Consider the following 7,209-nt stretch of genomic DNA (forward strand, 5'->3'; position numbering starts at 1 on the left):
TTGGTAATTCAGATAACACTTCATTTTCTCAGTCTACTTGTCAGCCTGAACCTGATTTCGTGGATTTGTCCTGTCCTTCATCTTCTGAGCCAGTGCTTAGTCGTGATACAATGTGTGATAGAACACTGAACTCAGAGGAACCTGCTATGTGGGAATGTGGAACATGCACTTTATTGAATCCAGTAAGTGCTTTAATGCATAATATTATTTTATATATTCAGTTTTTAATGGAAGGAATATTTTTCTGTATATGTCCTTTTGGATATGTAATGAGTACGTTGCTTCAAAGTTCACCCATGCAGACCAAGTTTTGTAGCATAAGCAGAGAAAAACTGGTTTCGCTTGTACTTCACTTAGAACAAGTTTATTATGAAATGGTCATGTAAATTATCTTACGGTGATTAACATACTGTTTTGCCAATGAACTCTACCTCAATTGGCACTCTCTCCCCTAGGGTGAGGTCATGGATTCAAGATCCATTCGATGCATGTGTAGCTGACCAATAAAAAAAAAAATGTTTGATAAGTGCCTGGTTTTTTGTTTACTCTTTCTTACTTACGCATAAAGCAAGCATTTCATCTCTCTCTTCCCCTCTCTCTCTCTCTCCCCCCCTTTAACTGGGAATTGCTCACAGAACTAAAAGGTCCTTTACATTGTCAAACCTATGAACATTTCATAATAAATTTTATGCCATGGAAAGCAATCTAGAGATTGTGAAAAGGTAGTGGTCATTAGTTAGATGATAAAGACTTGCTTGAGTTTGTATTTACTTTCAGTTTCTTATGCTCCACTTTATCCTATTCTACGGTCATTATATATAAATTTTACTTGCCTGCACTCCTACTATAATACTCATGAGTGTTTTGCATGTGAATGGTGGTGTATTACTGCAGCCGCTGGCTCTAGTATGTGAGGTCTGTAGCACACAAAAGCCAAAAGATGCTGGTATCAAGTACACAATCTGGTCCTGTAAATTTTGTACGTTGGAAAACAGTGTGAAGTTGGAGAAATGCTCTGCGTGTGATCAGTGGAGATACTCACATGGACCACCAGTGTCTATCAATTCATTTCCAAGAACCTAATCTCAGCGCTTGAGAGGTACCATTTAATTGGCCAATGATCTCCCATGTATCTTTTGACTCTTAAAAGTTATTGGATATACAGTAACTTTACCAATTTACTTTTTGGTTAAGTTGTCATGGACATTCTCTTGGGAATGAGATTTATAAAATTACTAATCAAATTTTTTGTTCACACCCGTGTTCATGTTCTAGTTTTTAATTTATACACATCTGTTTAGAGATAGAAAATGCATGAGTGACATATATTCAATGATTGAATATACTAAAGAATGGGCAACTTAAGTGAATATGTATGGATAACAGGCGTATGCATTTACCTAATGTAAGAGCATTTGCATCAGCCTTTGTAAAATTTACTGTCTATTTTAGCTTAAAAACCCACATTTTATATTTTACACAGACAATTTTACAAAACACCCACATTAGATTATCTATTATACATTCCATTTTATTCTCTTCACGTTCATTCTCATCTTTTCCTCAAAAAAGTAAAAAGTTCTCTCTCACCTCTCAACTCTCTTCTCTCTTCACCATCACAAAGCCAAACCTCCAAGGCTGGAGCTCCATGGCCATGGCCGGACCTCACATTACCACCACAAAGGCCGAAACCTGCATAAATTAAACCCCTTCTCTTTCTAGCTCTCTAAACCCAAATTCCACCTAACCTAGACCACCATGGCCAAACACCATGGGTTCAGCCAATCAACCACCACAAACAAAAGGCTTTTAACTTTGGGTTCTCTCTTGGGTTTAGGGACTTGGTGATTTTCTTTGGTTTTTGGTGTTCTGAGTTGTGGGTGTAGTTTTGATTTGGGTTTTGGGGTTTAAGAAAGGTGTGGTGGCTGGACAGTGGTGGGTGGTTAACCGGCTTTGTCTTGTTTAGAGGAAGAGAGAGTGAGTGAGTGAGATGAAGATGGTGAAAGAAGAGATTTTGGGGAAAAGAGAAAAGGAGAGGTTTGATGAGTAGGTGAGAGAAAAAAACAATAAAAAATTATTTACACAGCTACAGTAATTGTGTATATTTACACGGTTACTGTAGCAGATATGCATATTTACAAACTTATACACCCATTGGTGTGGGTAGTTTTTTTGTGGAAAATTTGTAAATTTGACCACTTTTTGTATTTTACACATTGGTGTGATTGCTGTGTGGAGCTTATTAAAGTAAATATGTAAGTGATTGCAAGATCATAGGAAATAAGAGAAATATAGAGATCGTACCTTTGGCATGTGCACTTGTACATGCATATGAAACCATTGGCATGTGCTGAAGCCTTCTCTTGACGTTATATTAGAAAGAAAGTTAATTCACAGTTGTGTAGACCTGAATGCATCGAAATAGAAATCCCGTATGGTGTAGGCCTACATGGCTATTTGACTAAAAATACAAACACAGCTTTATAATCTTTTATTGTTAATTCTACCAGAGTTATTATGAAAGCATGAAAACATGGAACCTTTTTGGCATGCAAAAGAAGAAAAGGCCCAGGCGCCTGGCTAGTATTAATTAAATTAAATAGATAAGAGGTCCTAGTTCTATTATATGCTGCTGCTGCTCAAAAATCTCTTGAACTTTCTCAGAAGCATTGCATCATTGGTTGATAAGTTTTGCTTTTTCTCAATTAAGGCAAAAGGCAAGTAGACTCGATACTGAATGTTAGATGGCTGAGGCTTGAATCCTGGACAAACTGCTTGTGTAGAGACAGCACCAGGACACTTATTGGGCAGTGATTGTAATTTCTCTGGTGGTTTATTTATTAAGACAACCTAAATTCGGGGTAACTACAAAGGCAAGCTGGTAATGCATGGTGGAAGACCTCCGAGAATTTCTGTCTACATAATTGTCATGGTGAAGTTTCTATCCCAGTTACATATTTGAGGCAGGGAATAAAGTTAAGGTTTTGTCATTTGCTATCGGTTATAGCTCTTGAATGGACAATGCTTAATAAATATATTAGGCAGAATATGGAAGAAACTGTGGATTTGGGCTGATGTCCACTAAGTTGGGCTCCTAGTTTTCCTAACAATGAGAACGTTTGTAGAGGCACTTGGGTACACCAATTCTCAATTACCAAGTCAATATAAATCTATATCGAAAAAAAAATCTGAGTCTCCAATTAGGCAATTACCCAGTCAATATAAGTCTAATTTTAAAAAGAAAAAAAAAGGAATTAGATGGATCAATCTAATCCTGTATTTAAGTGGGGCTTATAAGTTCACATCCGACGTTGGAAATTCTATTGTTGAGGGATGATCCAAACCTTAGATTTCTTTGTTAGGAATATTAGAATGTGCTAGATAAGCTACAAGGCTCTTGGCAATACATGCCCTTCTAATGTTTATTTTCAAATGTATTTTTCTTTTCCCTTTTAACTCATTATTTTATTTTATTTTTTTGAGAAAACTCATGAAATTTGAATATTAATTTCTTTTTTGTACGAGCTTCAAATACAGAAAACAATAAGTTTAGGGACAACACTTTTTACCATTGTTGATATTGTAAGTGGCCTATGGTGCAAAACATAAGTGGTGTTAGTTGTGAATACATATGAAAGTGATAATTATAATAACTCATGTCATCAGTTGTGAAAAATGTTAAGAGATAGAAAAATACTAAAGGTACTATTAATTAATAGTACTATAAAAGCGGTTTTTTTTTTTTTTTGAGAATGAATTAAAGTGTACATGACAATGAATTTAAATTGTGCCACATCAACAATACAAATTAATTTCTTAATGTCTTCTTTGTTTTGAGTTTAATAGTTGATGAGATATTAATTTCCAAAATTTTTTAGTAACATTTGTAGTATCCTTAACATCACTAAAAAAAAATTTACAATGTTCTATTAATTACTAGTTAAAAAAAAAAAAAAACCGAACATTACATTAGAGTACAAAAAAAAAAAAAATGTAAAAGAAGTAATATGAGGGATCTCTTTGAAGCTTGAACCAAGAAATCCACTGGGGTGAGAACTCCCTTGTGGTTCCTTCGATTAATATGAGTTTTTAGCAAATAACAAGAGGCATACAAGTATTGGTGAATTTATAAAGTTGACTTAATTGTCCCAATGATGAAAAGGATAAGGAAAACATTCAAATTGTCAATGTTTTCTTTTTGGGTATCAAAGAAGCATAATAATTACACTAAAGGCTAAATCATCACAACTATGTAATCCTATTCGGCCAGAGCATTTGTTACTTCAAAATTCAAATGTTTAACGTTCAGTGCTTTGTCTAAGAAACCACCACTACCGTCTAATGGCATAACATTTACTCAACACAAAGTGATCCATTTCACTCACCTACTGTCATGTCGGCATTAAAAATTCAAAAATGTCATTGATCACTGATCATTGGATGTTATAACTTATAATAAAACTGTTGGAGTGTTGTATATAAGTTATCTATAACTACACCAACCCTCATTTGTGCAACATCATGAACTAATGTTGTTGGATACATTTGGTCATATCCTTACGTGGCTCTTAACTATTGGTTCTATGAGAATAGGGTTGGTTTATTATTGGAAACTTCTGGTTATGCTCATACTTGAAGATTTTCTTTTCATCTTTGGGAAGAACACATTGAATCATTCAGAGACAGAGAGGAATAGATACAATTTTGACATCATCAATGTGAATATAAAATTACTTCAAAGTCAATAAAAATAAGGGGGAAAATTAAACTTTTTTTTTTCATCTTAAATTATACCTCATTTGACATTTTGCCTCTGAATTATTGAAAATGCACAATTGATACCCCCAAAATTATAACTTTGTAACACTTAACTCCTACGCCATCTATTTTGGGGTTAAGTCTAACAAAATTTAGTATTAAAAAACCAATTTATTCCTCTCTCCGAAACAGACAATAGATGGTAAATTGGTTTTTTAATGTTATATTCTATTAGACTTAATTAAGAAAGTAACAAACTGGCAAGAGAGATTAAAGTGTTGCACAGGTTTTAGTTTACGGGGTAATCATACATTTTTGTAATTTAGAGAACAAGCGTAAAATGAGGTATAGTTTAGAGTAGAAAAGTACAATTTCTCCAAAATAAGCAAATGAATGGGCTATAGAAAATGTGCTGACGCCATTTTTTTTTTTTTTTACAGATTTCAGAGGGGTTCTTGGTAAATAGATGCGACTAGTACTGAGCTACTGAATTGGATAAGGGAAATTTTACACACAAATCTTGCAAGTGGTTGTAGTTAGCCAGCAATGTGGACCAGCAGATCACATTTTGTGACCCTATGAGGTTCCCAGGTACCCTATATACGATTAACTTTGTGGGACAATGCTATGTTGTTGTGTGTGGAGTCTGTGGACAATTATAATCTGTAAATCATCACAGTACCTTCAGTACGTAAAGCTTACATTTAAAACTCACTTTACAAGTACCCTTTTCTTTCTTTGATAAAGGTCCATGCATGGTTAGCAAAGAATTTTCATGATTTTAGTAACACTGTCTGGCTTAGTTGAAACCTATTATGTTTGAAACCCATTTCTCACTTGTTAAAAAAAATGTGAGCAGAAAAAAATATAGCCACTAGGTCAGTTGAATTTCTAGTAGAGCCGATATAGTTGACCATGTGAAAGATTGTTGGGTCATGTGGTTTAAACCGAGTTTGAGAATCGAATATACCCTCCTTAAAAAAAAAAGGACATTTGCTACATCTGTAAAGCATGTATTATATACAATATGTATTAGGTTAATTTGTAGTTTGAAATAGTAATAACATGTGCTTTTTGCCATATGACATTAAGAAAAGTGTGCAGCCCGGGAAAGTAGTTACTTGAATTTACAAAAGAAAAATTCTTAAACCACCTAATAAACCACAACTTTTGTCACAAGTACTGTGTGTGTGACAAAATATGAATAGTTAAGAAAAAATGATAGGTCTATATAAAAGTGATAACATCCAACTAGTCACAGTTTATTACATAAAATCGGTGTAGCAAAAGTAGTGACTTTTTATATAATACCAAAATTACTCTTTAATTAACCAAAGAGTTCCTATAATTTTTAAATCAAAGAATCCTAGATTTTAACTAAGGTAATTGAAAAACTGTAAAGTCTTTTACGGTTAAATAGGAGATTTGAAATCAAATTTTAAAGGAATTTATCGGTGTCTGAAATTCAGTATCCACATGATCAATCTTCGTAAAATAGACTATGCATTCAAATTCTATCCAATTTATTAAAAAATATTTTTTAATGAATTAAAGATTTGCAAAGATTCTTCTAGGTTTATAAAACCTTTTTTCCCACCTGCCGGCTACCTTTTTGGTGTGCCTGAGTCCTGACTGCCAGTTTAGATGAGACCAATAAAACAGGGGGTATTTCATAAATAATTTTTTTGTTTGTCTATTTTTGCCAAAACTTTGAGTATACAATTTGACATTGAATATTAACCATATACTATATAACAAGGAAACAGGTAAGTTCTGTTGATAGCTCCAAAGCCTTCAACCACAAAGCCACGATCAAAAACACCTTGCACGCACAAAGTAAACAAGAATTTGTTTATTTATTTTGTTTAATTTTACAAAGCCAAGAAGTTTACTTTAGTTTCCAAAGGGCGGAAAAATCAAATATAATCTTTGCCAAATTTAATTCCATATATGCAAGTAAGTATGAATTAAATAGAATTCACTTTTATAAAAAATAATAAATTGAATTTGTGAAAGCTACTAAAATGAAAGTATACAAGACATCCCAAAAATGTATGATATAAGTTTGTTTTGATGTATTCTTGTGTAGCCTTTAACAATGAAAACTTGTTTTTTTATTCCTAATGATTGGTTACCTTGAATAATTTTTAAAGTTGAAATATATAATTAGTACATAAAATTTGGATTAGGTTCTTATTTTAGTTGCAAAAATTTGAGATTCCTTTAAAGAAATGTCATCCTAGGACCAAAGCAATAATTATAATACAAATTATGAAAGGACTAATCCTAGGACCAAAAACTTTCAAATTCAAGAATTAAAACAGAACTTGACCCAAATTTTATGAACCAAATGCTAAATTTTACCTCTTTTAAAATTTAAATTTAATAATAAATTGAAAGTTGTTTTGAGTCCCCATGCCTGCAATTATATATATATATATATATATATTA

The 7,209-nt window shown here is 32.9% G+C and overlaps 1 long non-coding RNA gene across 3 annotated transcripts; it reads left to right on the forward strand.

Moving 5' to 3' along the window:
* Positions 1-6: 6 nt before the first annotated feature.
* LOC136070703 (uncharacterized) lies at positions 7-3,406 on the forward strand. Of its 3 annotated transcripts, none has more exons than XR_010631939.1 (3): positions 7-182; positions 895-1,099; positions 2,665-3,406. It is a non-coding gene; the product is annotated as an uncharacterized LOC136070703 (long non-coding RNA). The 3 variants fall into 3 exon arrangements; XR_010631938.1 differs by having other exon boundaries at positions 2,711-3,406; XR_010631937.1 differs by lacking the exon at positions 2,665-3,406 and having other exon boundaries at positions 895-1,255.
* The last annotated feature ends 3,803 nt before the right edge of the window (positions 3,407-7,209 follow it).

The sequence above is a fragment of the Quercus suber genome, unplaced genomic scaffold, assembly GCF_002906115.3.
Source record: "Quercus suber isolate HL8 unplaced genomic scaffold, Cork oak 2.0 scaffold_253, whole genome shotgun sequence".
Lineage (NCBI taxonomy): Eukaryota > Viridiplantae > Streptophyta > Magnoliopsida > Fagales > Fagaceae > Quercus > Quercus suber.